Source organism: Coffea arabica, chromosome 2e (genome assembly GCF_036785885.1).
Source record: "Coffea arabica cultivar ET-39 chromosome 2e, Coffea Arabica ET-39 HiFi, whole genome shotgun sequence".
NCBI lineage: Eukaryota > Viridiplantae > Streptophyta > Magnoliopsida > Gentianales > Rubiaceae > Coffea > Coffea arabica.
Genome location: NC_092313.1, coordinates 34,956,871 through 34,981,294, shown reverse-complemented (window position 1 = coordinate 34,981,294; position 24,424 = coordinate 34,956,871). Strand labels below are relative to the sequence as shown.

Below are 24,424 nucleotides of genomic sequence, written 5' to 3'. Positions count from 1 at the left end.
GTTTTAGCAGAGGAAAGTGAGCTTCAACTGAGGGAAATTTCTGGTTTGAAGCTCAAATGATCCTTGACTGAAGCTGTGAGAACTGAATGATGATCAACTGAAATTGCAGGTTGTTATCAATGGGAAAAAAATGGAAGAATATTATAGGAAATGCATGGAAATGTTTATTTCTGATATTATGTAAAGTTTAGCCGTGGAAACTTGTGAAAGTTGGAACCTTGTGAAAGAGATATGGAAGCCGAGTCACGACGACAGAGCCATAAACCGAGACAACTCCAAGAGCAAGAGGAACAACGGGGATCTGCGGTCAACCAGAACCAGGGACAAGGAACCCATATAGGTGACTCAGTAGCCACTGCTTTGAACCGGATGACTGACCTTTTAGAGTTTATAGCACCCAACAGGACCAAGTGGGACTGTAATCCACGTAGAAAACGGAATGTAGGGGAGGACAAGCCCTAGAAACATATTAAGAGTTCATCTACCCAAGTTTTTCGGGGCTTTGATCCGAAAGCAGCTGAAAATTAGTAGGAAAATATGATAACATTTTGAAGCCTTGAGATACTCGGAAGAAAGATTTGGAGTTTGAAGTAGGAGACAAAGTTTTCCTAAGGATTAAACCCGTGAAGGGCGGAGTAGGGTCCAAAAAGGGTAAAAAGTTAAAGCCGTGGTATATTGGACCTTTTGAAATCTTGAGACGAATCGGAAAGGTGGCGTATCAACTGCAATTGCCTTTGAGCATGGCCAAGATTCACAATGTATTTAATGTCTCTATGCTTAGGAAATATCACCCTGATCCAAGCCATGTGTTGCAATTGGAAGGAATTGAAGTGGATGAATCATTAACTTATGAGGAAGGACCAGTTAAGATTTTGGAAAGAGAAGTGAGGGAATTGAGAAATAAGAAAATTCCTTTGATAAAGATTCTATGGAGAAATCATGGTTTAGAGGAGGCAACTTGGGAATTAGAAGAGGAAATGCAGAGAAAGTACCCCGATCTATTTCTATAGAAGGTGAGAATTTTAAGGACAAAATTCATTTTAAGGAGGGGAGGATGTGAGAACCTTGAAATCATAAATATACATATATACATACATGTACGTGTTGCATGTGCATTTTAGATTTTTAATAAATTTTATTATTATTTGATCTTAAATAAGTGTGTAAAAATAATTTGTTTTAGGTCAAATAATCCAATTGTACAAAATAATAGATCTATTTGAATTTTTTTTTGGCCAAGTTAAGTTAATAATTCTTGACGTTGAGTGTGTCATTATTTTTATTTTAATTCTTTGATTGCAATAACTAATTTTAAGTATTAATAACATTAAGTGTTAACGGGAACTAGAATTAAGGCAAATCGTTTTAAAGCCAAAACTTTTTATATTTATACGTAGGACGTTGTATTTCGATAATTGAGTTTTGCAAGGTGAGTATGCTAGTAGGCTATCGAATTTCATTTGAGGAAAAATCTCGGGGTTAGTATACAAATGAGGGACCTAAGTGGAAGGTCGAACAAGTTGCTAAAAGACCAAAATAGCCTTCCCTCCATTTCAAATCAACCATGCAGCCATGGAGTTTCCTAGAACCATCTCCAATTTCAAACAATTTCAGCATGCCGGCTCCGTGATCCATTTCAGCAATTCCGCCATTATAAAACCGACTCAGCTCCACTACAACAACTACCATTCACTCCAATATCCTCATTTCATTTGTTTCTCTGCTATCAGCCGTGAGTGACCAGCCTTTGGAATTAACGACCGAGAGAGAGAGTTGAGCTTTTCATCCTTTTCCTTCTTGTCCGTAAGCTAGAAAGAGAGGAGAGAGACTAGCCGTCCATTTTCCTTCCATCAGTGAGCTGGTGATGAGATTGAGAGCTATATTGTCCCCATCCTAGTCGCAAGCTAGAGCAAGGGAGAGGAAGTGCTAGCGGGCTGCAATTCTGGATAGCCGAGAGGAAGAAATTTTGCAGCTGCCTGTCGTGTGAGCTAAGCCTTAAACTAAGGTAATTTCTGGAATTAAACTAGTTGATTATGGGTTGATGAAGTTGTTTATAAGCATGCATGTAGGGTTGTGCGGTTGGATGACAAAATTGAGTTGCAAGAAATCTGGTTGTGAAGGAATTGGAATTGCCGGGAGCTTGAGCTGGAAATTTCAGCTTTAACCTGTTACTTTGTGATGATCTGAGCTTAGTTGTGTGTTTAGTTAATTAATAGCTAGATGATTACGTTTTGCATGAGGTTAATCAACCTTGTTTAAGCAAGAAAAGTGAAGGAATATAGAATCTGTTTACATGCATGTTAACCGAGAGAGAGTTTGGATGAATTTCTGGTAAGATGGTGATTTTGATGACATTCGAACTTGGTTTTGGATCTAATATGATAGATAACTTGTTATTTGGTGTTGCATGTGAACTTTATGGCCAGAAATTCGGTTGTATGGCTGGAATTTTTTTTATTGGAAGTTGCTGGACTGCTAAACCAATTTTCCAGCTTAGCCGATGGAGTTGTTTTGGGAATTGTATGGGTATTTTAGTATGAATTTTGCTGGAAAGTGTTTGATTCTCACTTGGTTGCGTGTTTAGCTAACTAAATACTGGATGATTAAGCCCTGCATGAGATTTATTAGCAGTGTGTAAACCAGAAATTTGAAGGAAAAAAAAATCTGGATGCATGCATGACAACCGAGTAGGTTGGATGATTTTTTTTTTATGATGTCCGCACTTGGATTGGATCAAAACTGATTGATAGTTAATTATTTTGATCATGCATGAAGCTGAGATGAGTCGTGTTTAATAAAAAAAAGGAGGAAGAAAAGAAAGCTGAATTGCAGCCGAAAGAAGAGGTTGAGCATTTAATTAGTTTTCCTTTGAATTTTAGCTAAGATTTTCATATGGAATGTTTAAAATTTACTTGTAGCTTGCTAATCACCTTTTGCATGTTGAATTAAGTAAAAATTGAAGAAAATTTTGAATTTTAGAATTATTTGGGAGTCAAGTTGGCTGTGGTTTTTCTTCTTGTTTTGGGTTGAACATTTAACTAGTTTCTCTCGAATTTTTAGCTAAGACTCTCGTATTGGATGTTAAGAGTAGTTTGTGGCTGGTTAATCTTCTTTTGCATGTTAAGTGTTTAGTGTTTAAAGCAAGCTAAGGATAGAAACCTTGTTGAAAATTTTGAAGTATCTTTGCTGGAATTTGTACATGGTTGCTAGCCGTACTAATTGAAACTTTTAGTGAGATTATTTTCTGGATTTGCGTATTATTTGTTTTAGTTTAAGTTGAGCAGACTATAAGCTATATGTTTAGTGTATCTAGCAAGTAAAAGATGGAGATTTAATAGACATCTTGAATTGACATTTGCTAGAATTTTTCTTGACTATCAAAGCAAGAAAGGAAAATATGAACTTCTAGAGTTATTTGAATGTGAGCTAGCCGTGACTTATCTTCTATACTTGAGTTAAATTTCTGTTGGCTGTGGCAAGGGATGTTTGTTTGATACCAAGAGCTAATGATTGATGAAGCTCTTGGCCATTTGAGTAGTTTTTGGCAAGAATTTAATTTTGGTAAATTTGTTTTAGTGATTGGCTAAAATGTAATTGGAAGGTCCGTGGTTTGTGATTGGGAATTGTTTTGATACCTCGGACTTCCTTTGTTAAATTTTGTTTGGATCTGAATCTGTTGAGACCTAGGGCTAATGATTGATGAAGCCCTAGTGAAATTTATATTTGAATTGTGTTTTAGCTGTATTGGCAACTTGGAATACAATGTGCAAATGAATTGGAATCGTGAAGTCCATTTTAATTTTTTGAATGCAAATACTCTTAAATCAAGCCTTGTGGAAATATTTTACCTTAATAGCAAGCTATATATATATAGTATAGTACGTTAATATTAAAATTTAAATATCAGGACTTTTAAAACCTTGCCGACTAGTTAATGCTTTTCTTTACTTAAACTAGTTTTATTACCTTTAAGGAATAATTGTATTAACTTCCAAACTTTAAAGTTTTTTCATAAAAATTACCCTTGACCAGTTGTTTTAGAGGAAATTTGGAAAAACACTAGATTTGAATAATTTCAAATAAAAGACATAGAAAACTTGTTCGGCAAGAAAACTTGTTTAAACTAATTTGGTTCTAGTTTGCTTCTAGAAAGGAAATATCTTTAAAAGAAACCTCACGAAACATTTTGTTTCTTTTCCAGCTTTAATCTTAAGAGGGAGTTATTGATTTATTTCGAGGAATTAAACTAGTTTTATACAAGATAATCTTCTATATATAAACCAAATGTGTGTTTAGTAAAACTTATAGTTTTAAAACTTGGATTTCTAGGGTTTAACGAGGACGTGGACTATGATTCCCAGCTTGACTTTTGACCTTCACGTTTGGTGAGTGTCCGTGCTTGTTTTATGACTAATGTGTTAAAGTGCTTTCTTGACTTGTTATATGATAATTGGAAAGTGTTTTTCCTGAATCATCGAAGTGGCAGTGTGTACTTTATCGCACTAGCCTTTCGAGTGGTGACTTGCTTGAAATGTTTTCTCGAATATCTTGCAATTATTGACTGGAGCGTGGACTTGTCAACTAATCTACTAGGCAGGGAAAGGTACCACACCTTAAGGGTGAGAGGGCCTCTTATCCTGACCTGGTAACCTCTTGTTGGACACAACGTCGTTGGGTGAATCCCTCGACCAGTCTATACTAACCTCTTGTTGGACGCAACGTCGTTGGGTGAATCCCTCGACCAGTCCCTAAGGTATACTCGAGTATTACCACTCTCTTGTTCGGCGTTCGGGCCCGGTAGGGGGAGCAAGCTGGTTGGAGCGTGTTAAGGAAAAAAAATAATGAATCTACATGGACTTTAGATAGTGAGAGTTGACAGAGGGTCAACTACGGTTAATTTTGATCAAGTGCGGGGAAAATGGCTCCTGAGAGCCCCTGTATCCTACCCTGTGCTGTTATACGCTTTCCTATTTGTGAATTTAAGTTTAGAACTATTATTTGCTATTTGTTTATATGATTGCATGTTTTGGACACCACTGAGCTTTGGCTCACCACACGATATTTGTTTTCCTTAACAGGTTTCGGCATTCGGATGTTTTGAAGTCTGCTTTTAGCTGTTGTAAATGTTGTTTCGAATCGTTTTTGTATCTTTTGTTTTGGGTTGTCACTTGAAGCTGGAAAAGTGCAAACCCTAAGTTTTGGCTTGTATGAATTTATTTGAGTTTTATGAGTTTACTGTGTGGTTTGTAATGTATATTTGTAGTTTTGGGTTGAACTAGTCGGAGATGTGTTTAAGAGTGAATGATTGGATGTTCATTGGTAATGTTATCTCTGAAGTTAAGGTGTAATAGTACTTCAGTCGTTAAAAAGTTTGGCATGTCCAGATGACGAATTGTGTTTTGGTTTTAAGTTACGTGGATTTTTAGTTGGTTTACTTGCGTGAGTCCTGGCGAGAGCTAGGCAGGCGACCCGCCAACCCTCTGGTTCGCCTTAGGGAGAAGTGGGGCCGTCACAATTTTGGGTGCTAGTATTTCCAGTTTTCGGTTTTTGGGTTCTAGAGGTTTTTTCTTTGTTTTATTTTGATATTTATCTCCCTTTTTCGCTTATTTTCTTTTCTTTTTCCGAGTGGTCAGTTCTTATTTGAATACGAAGTTTTGATGTTGGATTGTTGTCTCTAATTCTGCTATTGCCAAGTTTTATTAATAAAAGGGTATTAAGTTGATGTGGTCGAGTTCAGGAACATCTCTCTGGTGAATATCAGTAATTGCTTGACTTTTCTAATTTTTGGTTAACTTTTCTAGGCATAGAGAATGATTGTTGGCATTTTTCATGTGAATTGGTCCAATTATTAATTTTAGTTCTCCATATCTGGAAATTTGAGACTGGCTGCTGTTATTTTTGTGTTATTTTTAGTTATTGTGTTGTATGGTTGTAAATAAGAGTTGACTGTACTCCGCTAGTGGTTACTACTGAGTAACCGGGGATCTTCACCTAAAGTGTCGATTTTCGCCTCAAAAGGTAGTAGTTGCTATGAGTGCGTGATCCTATAGCGATTGGAGCTGAGTAACCGGGCTCCTCCATCTGTCAAATGTTGGAGTTCGCGTCAAAAGGCTCTAAGGGCTATAGACTAAGTCTTTTGTTATTCAAAAAAAAAAAGAAAAAAACAAAACAAAACAAAAAGAAAAATAAAATAAAATAAAGATTGTGTTAGTATGTGAATAAGTCAGCTTGCCGGTTTGTGATTTTAATGTCGAGATTTTGGTTAATAGTTGGACCATTTGCTGGTAAATGTAAGCAACCATTCCTTTTTCTTAGATTAGTTTGCTTTAAATTGGAGGAGTTGGTGGTTGGGAAGCTAACCGGGGCGGTTTTTCTTGGATCTTGACCTGTGATGCTTGATATTTGTTTTTCGTGGGTATCTTGGCAATATGGTAGTTGGAGCAATAGTCATTGTCGAATTTGTTCAATTGCTGTTCCCATGCTTGAGCGCAAGCATGATTTAGGTGTGGGGGGAATTGATAGGGTGTTAATTATTAGTAATTTTATTGTTAATTTCCCCTTTGTCCTTGCCAAATATTGTTTTAATTAGTAATATTTACTTATATTTGGTATCTGGACTTAATTTCAGGGAATGGAACAGAAAACTACAAAAAATGAGACTTTTTGGAGATAATTGAGATTTCAAACAACCGGGCCCACATGGTGCTACAAAGAGATTGCATTTCCTTTGCTGATTAGGAGATTGGAGTCCTACAAGTAAAATAGGAAACAAAACAAGAAGGAAAGCCTCGGTTGGTGCAGGAAGCTTTGGGAGGACTTTTGCTCTCAATTGTGCGGGGACCACGGAGAAAAGAAAGGCATTAGTCATTGGACTTAAAAGGAAACAAACGTACAGAGGATTGGTTTTGTTCCTTATCCGGTGGGACCACGGAGAGAAGTGAAGCAATTTGTTTTAGATTAGGAGACAATTCTTTTCCTTTGGCCGCGGCTTTATCTTTGGGGAATTGGGAGTTTTTCCGTTGTTCTTACTTTATCGTTTTCTTCTTATCTCAATTTTGGTGACAAGGGCCGCAAGGACTTCGGCAATTTTGCATGGGATTTCCTCCATGAAGATGAACTAATTCATTTTTTCTAGTCGAAGGTCAACTTGAGGACTCGGTTTCGAACATCTGTGAGATCTAATTATTTTATTTATTTCTTTTATTTATTGGTATTTGTACGTTTCCTGATTTAATTGCTTATGATTGTTTTGTTATTTGAATGTCAAGGGCCCGATGTTCGAATTAACCTAATAATCTACTGTCATATTAATTGATTGAATCCGTAATTGTTTAATTGATTAATACCAGTGGCGACTAGCGTGATTGGTTTCATGTTAGGGAAACGTATGATCTAACTCAAACAAACCCTCGTAGCGTGTTTGTTGGTTAGGGTTGGGTTTGGGCTTTTCTAGATCTTAATGCAATTGGGGAATTAAATCCTACGGTCGTACCTAGGGTTATTTCTTGATTAGAGAAATAGTTAACGGTCGTACCTTAACTATCGAGAAATTAAGGAAAGGCTGGTTGTTCATCGCGTGTATGATAACTATAACCAATCTATTAATGAGTAATTGAATTATCTTTGCATCGATGATCAGTTGAATGGACCGTGTTTGAAAAGTTGCACCTTTTGCTAGAGTCATATTGGTTATTGATTAATTTCTATTTATTTCTATTAGTTGTTTTATTAGTTAGTTAATTAGTTATTTTATATTCTCCAAAAAACCCCCCATACTTTGGATTTTACAATAAACGAATTATCCCCAATCCCTGTAGATTCGACCCTGCTCACTGCTATATACAAAATTTGTATTTTTCTTGAGTAGGTAATTATTATTGCACAGGCTCGACACCCTATCACATTCCAACCTTAGCATCCCTTGTTCCGTCTTCCAAAATCTTGTTTACTGCTATTTTGTGGTCAGATTGTACTTCCATATTCATCCAACCTCATGCATAGCTATAGTTAAGGCATTCCTGATTGCATAGGACTCCTTCACCATAGGATTATTGCAACTTTCTTAATTCCAGCCCAAGCTCTAATGATATCACCATTTTCCTTTCTAGCTACTATTCCTCAGCTGGCTTTTCCTTTCTATATATCTGTTGCTACATCCGTGTTAAGCATCAACACTTCCTCTTTTGATGGTTTCCATCTGTTTAGATTTGTTAGGTGTATTTCTTCTTCAACCCTTTAATTTTCTGGTTGGCCAGCTCATATTCTTGCCACTCTTGCACTACTTTGTTAAACACCGTCCCTGGACATTTTTTTTCCCTATTAAATGGAGCTTCATTCCTTGCTTTCCAAATCTGCCATATAATATTTATGGTTAGCACAATGTGCTATTTTCCATCCTTTCTCTGCTGAGCTTCCATCAGGCTATTACGCCATAACCAAAAATTATGCGTGAAGTTCTCAATTCCATCCCATTGATCTGGTGCAACTTTCCATATCATTTCTGCTTGTTGACAGAAGAATAACATATGCTCCAGTGTTTTAGTTCCCTCTCCACAACAGAAGCAATTTTTTTCCCCATTCCCAATTATCTTCTTTATGGCTCCATTTACTACAATATCGTGTGCATACATTTCCATATAAAATGTTTAGCTTATGCTTCATATTTAGACTCCAAATGGACCTCCATACCTTGGTATTCTGCTCATTTCTACTATCACTCTTTGCCTGTCTCCTATTCATTACATGCCTATTGCTCTTCTCTTTTTGTTGTTCCTTTGCCAATGTATATCCTATCTTTATAGTGTACTTCCCAGATGATAAAAATGGCCGCACCAATCTATCCTTATTGTTGCAAATGCTAATAAGGATGTGCATGATACTTTTGTAGTCCTCCTCATTAAAAATGGACCTAATGAGCTCCATATTCCACTCCCCATCCTGAATAAGATCACTTACTCTTTGTATAGGATAATCAAGAGGCTTAACTGTAGTAACCATTCCCTTTCCTCTATCAATGATCCACCTATCTTTCCATACATCAATTGTATGCCCATCCCCAACTCTCTTCCTTGCCCCCCTTCTAGTAACTCTCTTGCACTGAGAAAACTCTTCCATATCCAGGAATCACTTTCATTAATTTTCCTTTTCTAGATTGACTCCCCCCTATCGTACCTTCCCTTTAGTATCCTACTTATCATCTGGCTTGGCCTAGTTAAAATCCTCTATAACTGCCTTGCTAGCATTGTAGTATTAAACTCCATTAAATCCCTAAAGCCCAATCCCCGTTTTCCTTTGACATTTGTAAGTCTCTCGCAACCTAACCAATGAATTTTCCTTTCTTTTTTCTTCTCCCCCCACCAAAACTTAGCCATTTCCTTACATATATTAACACATATTCCATTTGGTAGTCTAACACAATCTATTGCATGTGTAGGCATTGCCAGTATGACAAATTTTAGCATTACTTTCTTTCTAGCTAGACTTAACTGCTTCTCCTTCCACCCCTTCAACCTATTCATCACTTTCTCCTTTATATAGCTAAACGACTGCTTTTTTGACCTTCCTATTACTACTGGTAAACCCAAGTACCTGCTCAGTTGGACTTGCTGCATTTCTTCTAGCACTTCCAGCACCTTTCCTTTTTTATCCTCTCTCATATTTTTCCAAAAAACACAGATGATTTATCAGTATTGATCACTTGGCCAGATGCCTTTGAGTAGGTCTTCAAAATCTGCAACATCTGTAATGCTTCCTCCTTTGTTGCTTTGCAGAGAATTAGAATATTATCTGTAAAAATCAAATGAGAGACAGTCGAGCATTCCTTTGCTATTTTCAATCCAGAAATTTTTTGACATTGCGTAGCATGCTTAAGTAGGCTAGATAAACCTTCAGTGACTATCACAAACAGGTAAAGGGATAGTAGATCCCCTTGTCTGAGTCCCTTCTCAAGTCTTACATACCCTATTTTGTCCCATTAATATTAAAGGAATAGCTAACAAAGGACACACATTTCATTACCCACCGAATCCACATAGGACAAAATCCCATTCTTTAAATTATTTTTGCCAAAAAAATCTATTCAACTCTTTCATAAGCTTTGGACATGTCCAACTTAAGAGCCATATGCATAATTTTCCCTGTTCTTTTAGTATTCAGGTGATGAAACAACTCATAAGCAATTACCACATTATCTTGAATCTGCCTACCAGGTATGAAAGTTGATTGATTCAGACTAATACAGTGCTGAAGTAAAGGCTTGACTCTATTGACCAAGACTTTTGCAATGATTCTCTAAACTACATTACACAGACTTATAAGCTTAAATTGTGACACCAACACTGGAAACTCAGTCTTTGGAGTTAAAGTAATAATGGTTCATTTATAGATGTCAGAAAGTTATCAGCATAGAAGAAGCTAAATATTGCAATAGTTAGAGCATGTTTAATAATATTATAGAATCTTTGGAAGAAAATTGGTGTCATACCATCAAGTCCAGGTGTCTTGTTAGGATACAAAGAGAAAATTGCCTTTCTGATCTCCCATTTTGTCACAGGTCTAGTTAATCTCAAGTTCATCTGACTGGTAATAGTCTGAGGAATTCCTTCAAGGATTACATCAAATTGGCTTGGCTATGAGGATTCAAACAGATTGCCAAAATAGTTTGTTACTTCCTCCTCCATTTCAAACTCAACACTACACCAATTTCCATCCTGCTTCTAGAGTATAGAGATCTTATTTGTTCTTCTTCTATCCTCAACCACTGCATGAAACTAGCTTGTATTTTTATCACCTTCCTTAAACCACTTTACCATAGCTTTCTGTCCCCAGTACACTTCCTCCTTTTTGTAAGCATTTGCAAGTTGTCTCTGCAAGATACTGGTGTCCTCTTTCCTATTGGGTCCCACTACCTTCCTGGTATCTTGAATTTTCTGCTTTAATTCTGCAAAGTCCTTCTTAGCATTTCCTTTAAGCTTTTTATTCCATCTAATGAGTTCAAAGCTATATTCTTTGATTTTGTTTTGAAGTCTGAAAAATCTGGATCCCTTTTGCTTTTTCCCCTATGCTTTTTTAATAACTCCCTAACTTCGTTATATTCAAGTCATTTTCTATCAAAATAGAATCTCTTTTTCCAATTTCTTCTTTTTGGTTCAGTTTCTAACAACAGCATACAGTGATTTGATGGTTCAATATGGATGTGAGTGCATTCTGCTCTGTCATAAGCCTCCTTCCATCCATTATCTGTCAATATCCTGTCCTGTCATTCTTTTACCTCATCACCTTTATTCCACTTTTTACGCTAGGTCCATGGTTTCCCATCAAATCCCAAATTTGAAAGTTGATTTTTTCTGATAAAGTTTTGGAACATCTAAAACTAGACTCAGGCCTCTTATTACCTCTCCAATTCTCAGCATTTGATAGAATACCATTCATATCTCCTACTAAAATCCAGTTATCCCCCCAAATACCTTTCCTTTGGCTAATAATGTCTCGCTATTTTTCTCTAACCAGGTCACCTGAGCTGGCATATGCCTATGATCCACCACTTGAAATTTTTTTTTTGGTCATCTATCTGTAATTCAATAGTAAAATCAGTATAGCACTTTGTCCACCTTAATATCATTTCTCCACATAACAACTAAGCCTCCTGTCTTCCCTCTTGGGTCCACCACAAACAATTTATCAAACTTAAGTTTCATCTTAACCTTGTTCATAGCACATTTTTTATTTTTAGTTTCAAATAAAAAAAATTAAATTTGGGGAGTGGAGTTTAACTATCTCCTCTAATTGGGGAATTATCAAAGGGCCTCCCACACCTCTACAATTCCACACCAGTACATTTATTGACAACTTGGAGCCTTTTTAGGTAGGACTCCACCACCTTCAGATTACTCTCATGTTCTTCCTAATAAACACTCCCTTTGATCCTCTTAGTTTGACTATCTACTTCCATTCCCTCACTATTGACACCATCCTCAACTACCACTTTTCATTTTACTATCTCCTTTGCCCCAATAATTCTCGCAGTACAATCTGCTAAAGGCTTCATGTTCCCTACTTCTTTCACTAGTATTTTCCATCCTATATTCCCTTTGTATTTTCCTTTCTTATTCTCTTTCCCAATTCCATCCTGTCCACCCTCTTTAGCTTCCAACAGGCTTCCTGCTTTTTCCTTCGCACCTGCCTTTCCATTCTGTGATCATTAATTCCATCTATCCACATATTGTCCTCCTGCCCTACTTCCCCTATCTCTTCCTCAACTCCCTCAATACCCTTTCTCACAACATCCCTCATTTCCTTTTGCTTCCCCTCATTGCCCTTTTGAGATTTCCCAGTGTCCTCTTCCCTTTTCTCCCAAAAATCATTTTTACCCATTACAACATAATTTTCCTCTCTCATTTGCTCCTCCCTAATGATCTGACCACTATTTCCTTTAACTCTAGCCCCATCATCCTCATTGTCCTCTTTGTTTCTACCTTCATTCTCTTCTTTTTCCCCCTCATTCTCTTTCCAAGTTATCATCGATCAGTTTATGTCCCCATTTTCATTTTGTGTATCGCTTGCTATTTCATTTGGATCATCCTCATGCTGTCTAGATCTACCCTGTTTCTTAGTAGGACTTTTAGGATTGCTAGCCTTTAATGAAGTTCCAAATTGAGGTTCCTTTCCCATATGGGTTCCTTTCTCTTTACAGTTTCTCTAAGTATGCCTCATAATGCCATAGTTAAAGCAGAAATTAGGATACCTTTCAGACTTAAATTCCACTCATTTAATTATACTGTTCATTTTAACCAGAGTTCCCCTCAGCATTGGTTGATTCGGGTCAACTTCAGTTAAGATTTTCAATGTTTTCCCTTTTTACTCCCACTATTTGGTGCAATAACTTCCTTCACAGACAGAAATACACCTCTAATTTTTCTTCCCGTGTCTTTTGTAATCCAATGTAAGGGAGATTCCAGATTTGTACCCATATCCAAGTTTTGTTGAAAGCATTTTGATCGATTTCCAGCCCCTCCTTCCATGAAAGTATTACTAACGGCAAATTATCATAAACCAATGGTCTACTATTTAACGCTCTATCTTTATCCTGCATATTAGCAAACACAAACTAGAACATATTTACCCCATTTTCCATCACCTTTAAGTTTTTCACAAATATGCATTTTACTTGTAAAGATTCACATACCTGCAATTAGGCGAGCGGCTCGAGTCGAGCTCGAGTTGGCTAAATTGAATTCGAGCTCGAACTCGAGTTTAAAATATTAAACTCTCGTGAGTTCGAGTATATATATATATTTTTTTATTTTTTATTTTAATAGTAAAATTACATATATATATCCCTAATATTTTATTATTTATTAAGAAAAATTAATTATTTATTTTTTTATTAGAATAATTTCCAAAAACTCGAGCTAACGAGCTGCTCACGAGTCGGAAATTCGAGCTACATTATGAGCTAACAATTCGATCAGCTCGCGAGCCAGAAATCAAGCTACAGCTCGCGAGCCTCATCGACTCGAGTTCGATCCTGACTTTTCCTTAGTCGAGTTGAGCTCGAACTCAATTTTCTTGGTTCATCGAGCTCGAGCTCAAATTTGAGCCTACCTGTTATTAAGTCGAGTTCTATCGATAAGTCCAAAACTCGACTCGACTCAGCTCATTTGCAGCCCTACCTGCAATGTTCACCGTTTTTCCTCCTACAACTTTTCCAATAGTGCTTCTCTTACACTCTTCTAGACAGTACGAGACATCTTCTCTTTCCACCTAGATCCCTGCTACTTCCTTTTCTGACAAAGCAAGCTTCCTCATAATTTTCTCTAGCTTATCTGCCATTTTATTTAATCCTTATCAGTTTTCTATAGATCTTACCTATCGGATAGCCCCTGTTAACTACCTGTAAATCAGAGACAGATCAGAAAAATAGTAGATCTTTAACACGCACACAACCCACACTACCGCATCTACACTATCGCTACTGAAAGCAACTACTGAAATAGAAACTAAAGACACGGAATACAGGCTTGGTGGTCTACTGGCTAAGATCTCAGCTGAAAGTCGTCAACAATGATAGAGGCCGAAAGACACAAAAGAGATTTGGGTTAGACTTTGAGCTGAATGCACTGCAAAAAAGGATGAGAAATCGAAAGAAAAAGACAAACTATGAAGAGGCTGATGAAAGTATCAGCCTGGTTCAACAAGCTTCCTTTCCTTCAACAGATCCATGATATTGCTAGTGAAAGCTCAAGAGTGTTAAGACATGATTTGAAATCGAAGGCTAAATTTATGTGCTTCTGCCTTAAATTTAGAGTATGGATATGTTGCCAAGAACGAAGGTACGGAAACTTTGGAGTTTGAAATATTTGAAAACACCCACATGGGGGAAATTCGCTCCCAAGCTAGAGAGAGAAAATGCTCTCAAGATGAGAGATAATCCTATGTTGGGGGGGAGGGGTGCCTCAGGTTAGTGGTGCCAATTTTTGCCGATTTTAGTCCCCCCCCTAGATGAAGAAAAGACCCATCACTTCTCTTATTTTGTCGATTTTTTTAACAATACTCTAAGAAATATTATCCTATTAGAGTATTAGGGATGCAGAGAATACTTGGAATATTATCCTATTAGATTACTGTTTCTAATTCATTTGCAAATACTTGCTTCATGAAAAATTTCATGTTAGCCTTAGAGCAACCATCAGTATTCAACTTTAAAATACCACCACCTCGCCTGAGCCACTTAACCAATTTCAAGCTGCTATTAACAGACATTCCAAAAACTTCATCATAGAAATCAAACCCAAAACCCACCAAGCATTAGCAGAATGAAAGTGCAAATTATATAATTCCCTCAAGTAAGAAAACACCAAGGAACAAATCGCCTGAGGAGATAAACACTTCCCTTCAAACACTGCCAAGTTCTAGAATTTCGATAGATGCCCGCATATCAACAAAGGAAGAAGATGAGGAATAAATTCCAGAAACTTATGCCACCTAGGACCATACCACAAGCCACCAGTATAAGCGCGAACGGAGGGACCTAAATTAACCACTCCACACACTGAACCAAAAAAATTCCAAACCCATGAAGCAGTTTCACCCGAGCAAAACACATAATCCAACGACTCTATATCAGGGTTTACACTGCAAAAACACCTACAAGGAAGGTGAAAAACCAATTTGCAAAGAGCGGAATCTAACGGCAACCGATCTCTCAACATCCGGAGCGCAAAGAAAGAAATTTTAAAAGGCAATCTAGCATGCCAAATCCGCCTATACATGGATGAATGACTAGAATGTAATTGCACTATTGAAAAAGCGGGCTTAAAGAAATCAAACCTGATTGGTCTGGCAACCAATTCATCTTATCTTGCAAGTCCAAAGCTGATGGAGCTGAACAAGTAATTTCCTAAACAAAATCCGGAGGAAGCCATTGATTCAGCAATTCAAGATTCCAAGCTCCATTATTGCAAAAGTCCCAAATACAATGATCAGAAACACTATCCAAACAACCAGCCAGCGCTCCCGTCCCCAACCAATTATCAAACCCGAAACTAGAATTTCCCGAGCGAACAATCCAACCAATGTGGAACTCAGCCAGCTCTCTTACTTGCAACATTCTCTTCCATGCATATGAACTTCGAGGAACTAAATCTACCATATATATATTAAGGCTTCATTATTCATCATTAAGGCTTTGCGAGAACTAGTTACAACTCATTTTGCAGCAATTTACGCAAAAAAAAAAAAAAAAATAGCAGTGGCCGTTTTAGAAATTGAATTGGTTAACTGTCGCATTGTGACAAGACCTGTTCATTGTCTGTTCTTCTGTCAAAGAAGATATTTGGGTCTGCCTGCTTTCTCACTTCATACACATTTCCACTCAAAGTACAAAACTACAGCTTCTAGTTATTTTGGATTTTATTAGAGTGAAAAAGCATATCGAGCTCCAGCACCGTATTGTAGTTAACAAACGCTATCAACATTTGTTCTTGTGGTCCTTTCGATTGTTCGTACAATTAAATTGGAGGTTACACGGTTCATGAAACGACAGATCTACTCAATGTTAAAGATTTTCTTCTAGACAAGCTGTTGAAACGGGTTTTATAGCTGCAGAAAATGCACAATTAATGCTTCCCTATTTACATTTGACAGGAAGCTACCTCAAAATTTTCCAATTGAAAGCTTCTAGTGTGCAAAGTGAGGGATTTTCTTCCCACCGACCGAAGGCAGAAAGACTATAATCAAAGAAAACACAGCTTGGGACCATTGTCAAAGGCCTTTGAATCCAACTGAGTAAGGCAACGGCCAGCTGTGGCATAGGGCTGGGGTAAATTATGTAGTAAAAAATGTGGGATATTTTAAAGGATTGAACGGCAAATATGGATATATATTCGACAGGGATCGGTAAATTAACCATCATGATCATCGATGTAAATGCACAAAAGGGAAAAAAGCCAAATAACTAGTACACAAAAAGACAGAAATTCCAAGCAAAGTGGAAAAGACAGAACACATGCACGGAAGAAAACGGCGGTGGAACATGAATGGATATGACAAAGGAGATGGTGTGAACGGAAGTTTAGTTCCCACGATGCATGCCTTTTTAGAACATGAATCCGATGACAATAATTTTCCAAATTCTAATACTGCCGGTGAAAACTACCCAAGTAACTATAATTTTCGTAGGTGAGGAAAAATTAAATCCTTTTAATAGTAGGGTGCAAAAGGAATTTAAAAGGTGAAAATTGTGTATTAACAACCCATAGTGATGCCCCCAATTATTAGATAGATGGTATAAAAAAGATGACTCTAAATTAAATTGATAGCATATACACTAACCATGTCGATGCATGTCACATGTGCAAAACTTGAAATTTAAATTATTTGTCATACTTATAGACCTACTAGGATATACAATACAAATGGAGGAAAAGATTAATTTATACAAGGAAAACCCCTATTTTATAAAATGTGACAATTTTTTGGTTTAACAAATTTTATAGGATTCTCATTCCACAAGGTTTGTTTTTTTGGTTTTTTCCTATTTTCCTTGCTACTACTCTATATATATTAGAGGGCAGGTTTTTGATAAGGAGCCTTCACAAGCATCAGAAATCTAAATCTCTTTTTACTGCAATTTTAGATTTATTTTAATTTAATAATCCTTATTGCTTCTCTTTATGCCTTTTTCACTTTCCAATTTACGTGACCGACAAACCCACAAAATCAAAATTTCAAAATTTTAACGGGCAAATTCCACTTTATCCCCTGTGGTTTAACGTTTTTTTTATATAATCCTTCTATGGTTTCAAAAGCTATACATAACCCCCTTATGATTTAGATTAAAGCGTCAAAGTGACTGGAATGACCATTCGTAACGGAGTCACCTAAAATGTCAAAAATACCCTTATGTAAAGTTAAAAATTATTTATTAACCAAAGGGGATTATGTGTATATTTTGAAAATCATAAGGGGGTTATATGGTAAAATATTAAACTATAAGGGGGTTATTTAGTAAAATATAAAAATCATACGGGGTTAATGTGTCATATATTTATAAGGATAATTTCGACATTTTTAGAAGTTTCGTTATGAGTGACTATTTTCGTCACTTTGACACTTTAATCCAAACAATGAGGGGGTTATGTATAGCTTTTAAAACTATATGGGGGTTATGTAAAAAAATGCTAAACCGCAGGGGGATAAAATATAATTTGCCCAAATTTTAACTTACAGATGACCCACTAACTCACAAAATCAAAACTCCAAAATTTTAACAAATAGATAATCATCACCCTACAAAATCACATTTGCAAATCCCATAACATATTTTATTCTCATAATCATTCAAAAGATTGACAATCACTAACCCAATTTCATTTGTGATCTACACCAATCAAATACTGTGAGAAACAAAAAAAAAAAAAAAGAACAAGAATATGCATCATACTCTCATTATGGATGAATCTCACCTGCGAACATTTCAATGGCGTCTCAATTCCAAATTTGCAAGATTGCAAAGAAGAAACCAACTAATCACAAAACGAAACCCACACCGAAGTGATCCCATTGAAATATTTCAAAAGCTTCAACAAGTTTACTTCCAAGAAAAAACATGTCTTTCTGTACAGTTTTTTATAGTACGAATTTCATAAAATTCAACTGCTTCAATCAAACCATCAAAATTGGCTTTCGTACTAAAGATTGATTTGTGTGAAAAATATTCATACTTTCATACAAGATTATCAAATCAAATGCATAATGTTTGTAAATATTTAATTTTGATATCAAATAAAATATGCGATTATGTTCATTTCTATTCATATAGCATTCATTTTCTAATATAAATTTCTATTATTATTTTATGATCCATCTTCCGCAAAAATACAGTTCTTAAATAATGTGCGCATTTTATTATTCTTTGAATTATTGCTAGACAAATCTTAAATTTTAATTATATTGATACAATTTTTTTTTTACTTTTTTTACCTTCATTCTTTTTTTATTTCTTTTAATAACGTTAGTACCATGCGTAGCACGAGTATTCACACTAGTTTTGTTTGTATTTTTTTCCTTGTTTCCTCCATTTTTTGGGTTACTCTATATTTTCATTTAGCCAATCCTATTCATTTGTAATTTCACTTTCGCGAATCACTGGATTGACCTCCGATTGGCCGACTTTCCGTTACCAATGTCCATGCGAACCAAAAACATGATATTGGGTTAACTTTCTTTCTGACCTTTACTTCCAAAGAGAACCAATATTTTAACATAACATCGTGTTTATATCGTGAATCTTTTATTAACAAGCAAATTTTTCATCGGCTAAATACTACAAACTCGTCAATTGTTCGTACTCCACTATTTAATTATTCATATGATGATTCATACTGCTCCTCCACTATGTTATCATAGAATTCTTCTTTGTCTAGTAGACGAATCTATATGTGTACATCTGAAAGTTGTTATTTCAATCAAATGTTTTCTCTTTCCTACTTGACATTGCCGGTTGGACAGAATTAAAGGGTTATGGGTTATTTAGGTTTTACTGATTATGGGTTATTTAGGTTAAAATAATATTTGCAAAGTGACTTGATGATAAGTCACCACAGCATTATCCTTTAGTATTTGGCTCTTCTCTAATAAATTATCTTTTCATTTCCTGTAATGCACCTGTGGATGAAAACTAAAAAAGACAGGACCATTTCAAGTTTAACTAATTTTAAGTCTTGTTAATAAATAAAGACACATGTCATACATTTAAATATGTATTATAAGAAATGAAGAGAGAATTTAGTGGAGATGAACCAAATCCTTATCCTTTATAGTGATCAAACTAGGAAAATGCACATGCATTGCACGTGTATAGTGAGTAATTTATCATAAATTGCTTTTCCAATTAGGTAAATCACTTAATGATTGATTTAATTTCTTCTCTTTTCTTTAGTTATCTCCTATCTTAGTCGATCTTGGATTTATTCATGTCCTTTTTTAGGTCTATTTATAGTATAGTTTAGGAGTAGATAAAATGAGTTATTTTTAAAGCAATAAAAACCCATTGCATTTGATGAGGATGTGGCAAGGTGATGAACTGACAAACAGTTTACTATCCACACGAAAGATAGGACTTCTTTCCACCTTATTTGTTTCCACATCTTATTTTTCCTTCTTTCATTTAGTTGATATTGACAATTACTCAATAATGCATATTCAAATACTCAAAAAATCTAATAAAGTGGAAGGTAACATCACTACAACAAAAATGACCTTTAACGGCATTTAAAGGTATCAGTATAGATAATTTAACCTGACACTTTACCTTTCCTCACACCTTGGACGAGTGTCGTCCCTTCCAATGTGGGGATAGGCTCGTAGCATTCAAACGTGTCAGGAAAACTATGCTGTTATAGCATCCAATCTGCCAACAAAAATCTCTTTTCTTGATAATCGAAAGTGTCAGGATAGCTATAGTATAACATTAGAATATCGAATTCTATGTTGACACTTTTAACTGCCTGGAGTTTTTTTTTCTTTTTTTTTTTTGATATAGAAGCAACCTGCAGGTAGTGCTCCCTGCTATACATTCCGTCAATCAGAAACCCAAAGGACTTGTAAAATTATCCCAAAGAATAGAATGCATATAGTAATCTAAAAACAAATGTCAATACTCAAATATAATTTGTTGAACTAAAAGTCAGTAACAAGTACTAACATAGCAAATCCCTAACAAGTACAAACTTAGTTTCTAAATTTCAAAATCATAACCAAGATTACAACATTGAATAAATACAACTTTATTAAGAATGTTGTAACTGATTTGCACCTTTGCTTCTTCACTTTTTCAATAAGCCCAAAGTTTTATCCATTGCTCTTCCCGAACCCTTACATTCTTTTGAAACCGACCACATACAAAACAGAGGACTCAAGACCAATATATCTTCGGCTATGTTTGCAGCTTTAGCATCAAATTAGTAATTGTAAATTAATGGCTTTGGTTAATCATATTTGCTAGCTTCAGCTTCTGCAGGATCCTTGCTGCCTTGACTTGCTTCTGATGTTGCCCAGCTTTCTACAATCTCCCTAGGTCAGTTGCTTGCAATTACCCCATATCCTAACTTGTTCTTAATTGGACAGATTGTTGCAGCAGAGTTCATCTTTTGATGCAAACGTCAATATGTTCCATTTCCACTACGCTCAAACTCCTCATGTTATATTCTCACTGTTCCTGAGTGGCTTTTATGTGCAACCTTGTCCATTTCTAATCTAGATTCACTAAACTATGCTTTGTTCTATCCTTCCAGATTAGTCATCGTAAATTGCAAGTAAGCTGAATGTGCTCCTTCCCAGCAATTAAAAAAAATGCCTTCAAGCTTTTGCAAATTACAGAAGGCAAATATACCTTCATCCAATTGAAAAAAAAAAAAGCTCCAAATCCTCATAGTGAACTGTTTCTCACTCGCATCTACCACTCCAGCATATTTTGGGGATGCCTTGCTCTAGCGTATCACCTACATATGAGGTCTCTCAAACATGTAGTAATAGAGCTTGACCCTGCTAGTAAATGGGAAAATGACTTTTAAAGTCATGCAGAGCCAATAATTCGAGTCAGTAGTATGTTTACACACTGTGTGCACATGTGACTTTCGTATAGAAAGTAATAAAAAATTTTCTAGTATTTACCACACCTATGATAGTAGGACCCACCCAATATAGATTGCACCCATGCCTTCTTCACAATTACAGTTCCCAGAAGATGGCAAAGTTCCTGTGTTGAGTAGGACTTCTCTGGCTGCATAGAAATTCACAGATTTAAGCATCATCAGTGACAACCTAAAAAGCCATGGCTAGTCAGCAATTTGCCGGCACTATGTTCATTTTCAATGGACTATAACATGTGTAATATGTAAAGGAAACCTGTGTATATATATGTCAACAAAAATCTCACAAGATAACCTGGATATTAAGTAGTAAGCCAACCAAGTACAGTGTCCATTTGCTATGTTGCCACATTTTATCGAACAGGTTATGGGCAATAAGTGCATAACAAAAATAGTCACATGAATCAAGTAGACAATCGAGAGGAACAAAGCTGAACAACAAGTGCACTCAAATCATAAACTATTACTATATCCATTTCAATCTCAAACAGATGGGACTAATCTCAAATGTAATCAATTTAGGGCAAACTTTGAAACTTAGCCCTCATAATTCAACACAATAGAGTACACAGCTTCAAGAATACCTAATAATGTCAAGAAAAAAGCTTAAACATTACCTCATATGCAAAATAGTGATTGGCTGCCATGTACACGAACGTATAAGTAAGGGGGTTGTACACGAGTGCAAGTACAGAAGCATTTTTTCCTCTCATCTACTGCAATTTGCAATTGGCAATTGGATTGTGTTTTGTTTGGCTCGAAATAAATGGTAGCAGTAATGGGAAAGCTTGAAGAATGGACAGCTTCTCTACGGTGACATTTAGCAAAAACATTATCTAATTGCTCCAAAAAAAAATTTACCATGCAATTACATACCTTCAATGGGAAAGCAAGGAAAGTTTGTTTGCAGGGAGATTCAGCAGAAAAAACTCCAAGTGTTTTGGCTAGAGATAATTTGCCGAGGATAATTTGTTGAGGAGAGAGTGTTTCTTGTGAGAGAGATGAGATGAAGCAAAATTTGACAAAGTCTTTTGGCCGAGAATTTGAAAGTTTTGAATATTTCATGGCAAATGAATCTTCCGCCAAAACAAGCCGATGTCGTTTAGTGTCTTTCTTCTTTTTTTTTTTAAATTTGGGTGTATCTCACATTTTCTCAAGTGTCATGATAGGTAGTCTAAAGGCACATTATTATTTTATATCAGATAAAATAAAATAAAAATAGAGTATATATTATTGAGTTGATAACAAATGTCATGATAGAATTGCTATAATGACACAAACCATCAAGTGTCCTTATAGGCATGTCAAGAAAGGTCATTTTTGTTGTAGTGCATGCACACTATGGGCTTGTTTAGATATGGATTATTTGTAAAAAAATTTAGTTACATTATAAATATGTTTTTAATCACATTTTTATCTCTTGAACTACCTTTTTTCTTACATATATTACATCAGAAAAAGTATTATTGTAAGAACCCGAGTAAATTTCGAGTAAGCTTTGTACGTATTATTTTTATTTTGCTATTAGAAATAATAATTGGTCTATTAAATGTCTTAATTTAAATTTTACAACAAAATCAAGAATTTATAAATACTTTGTAGTAGTGTAAAAATGTACATAACAAAAGTTAGGGGTTCATGCAAGAGATTATAAAGATTTCAGGCCTTGGAAAGCAATTAAACTACAATTTAAAAGACCAAACTAACCCTTCAATTCAGCAAATTCACCATGCGACCATTAGCTATCAGATTATTTGAAGCAAGAGTGAGTGGAGAGCTTCGGTATTAGCAATCACCGACAGATGAAGCTTTGTGTGATCAGTCACTTAGTTATTATCGACTGAGAGGAACAAAAGAAGAGAAGTGAGAGCGACTGAAACTTCTTTCTCATCTTCATTTTCGAAGCTGTGCGAAAGAGTGAGAGTGAAGGAGCAATTATGGTGCCTTCCAGCCACAACCAAGTGAGTGATAAGAGGAGGAAGTCCGGAGTGATCACCGAGAGAAGGAATGAGAACCGACAGCAGGCTTCACCATTTCTTCATCCTTTTATCATCCTAAACCGAGAGCTAAGTGAGTGAAAGAGGAGAAACCAGCTTGCAACTTCAGATATCAGCAGCAACTGTGAGGAAAATAGTTGGAGCAAGAGCTAGAGGAACCAAAACAGAGGAAGTTGGAGTAATTTGCCATTATCGAATTTAAGGGGAAAAAAGGTAAAGAAATTCTGTAATCACCTTTTATTTACTAGATATCAGTGAGTAGATTGAATGCATGTTAGTTTAGCAAGGGAATAACAAGTTTTAACCGAAGGAAAAATCTGTTAAAGAGGAAAAACTTGGAACAGGATTGAAGTGCAGGAACCGGGAGTTATTATCTAATGTTGCAGCCTGTGATTACTGTAAAACTGGAAACTAATGGTAGATTTTGCATGTAATACGTTGGTCTCTGTTGTTTGAGAGGTTTAGTTGAAGAAAACTTGGGGAAAAGTTGGATTTTGGATGGAAACCAAGGGAAGTTTTCTGCTGCAAAATTTTCCAGCTTACCCGAGAAAGAAATGACAGATTCTTAACTGTCTTCATGATTTTTGGTCTTGATTATCTATGTTAAACTGTAACATATGATGTATAAGAGCTTGGTCTGAACATGCATGAAAGATTTGAGCATGAACTGAAGAGATTATTAGAGAGAAAAATTGTTTTAAGATTGCTGCTATAATTCTGGGAAAAAAATGCCGAGGGAGGAAAACTGAGAGATGAACCAGTGTTGTTCTGATTTACCTTGGTTGCCATTTTGTTTGTTTGCTGAGAGTACTCTGTAGTTTAGTTGTTATTTTAGCTCGTGATTTGGAAGTAAACTGAATGGATTAGGGGAAAAGCTTTGAACCATGTAGTTCATTATTTCACAGCCGAGAGAGAGGAAAAAAATAGACTGATGAGTTTTCTTTTCCTCTAAGTGAGCTGCACCATCTTTTGTGTTCTGTACAAGGCTCATTTGTAGTTTAATAAACATGGTTAACATGTCTAGTTGGAATAAAAACTTGGAAGAAGGAACTTGAGTGAAACGGCAAACATTGGACCGATATATACATAGCTAAGGGATTGCTTAAAAGCTGTGGTAGTTAAGACTGATTTGTGTGCATAGTTTGCACAAAACATTGGTTACAATTAAATGTTTCTTATCCTAATACATGTTAGATTAAATGTAAGTTAAGTAGTTGATGATTTAATCAAGTGAAAAATGAAGTTATTAGATGAAAACTTGAAGTTTTGTTGCTGAAT

The 24,424-nt window shown here is 35.9% G+C and overlaps 1 long non-coding RNA gene across 3 annotated transcripts; it reads right to left on the bottom strand.

The window, feature by feature from the left end:
• Positions 1 to 20,495: 20,495 nt before the first annotated feature.
• LOC113732473 (uncharacterized) lies at positions 20,496 to 22,207 on the bottom strand. 3 transcript variants are annotated; one of them, XR_003458763.2, is made up of 4 exons: positions 22,026 to 22,207; positions 21,767 to 21,865; positions 21,177 to 21,280; positions 20,496 to 21,064 (listed from the first exon to the last, which is right to left on the bottom strand). It is a non-coding gene; the product is annotated as an uncharacterized lncRNA (long non-coding RNA). The 3 variants fall into 3 exon arrangements; XR_011840758.1 differs by having other exon boundaries at positions 20,496 to 21,042; XR_011840759.1 differs by lacking the exon at positions 21,767 to 21,865.
• Between the last annotated feature and the right edge of the window lie 2,217 nt (positions 22,208 to 24,424).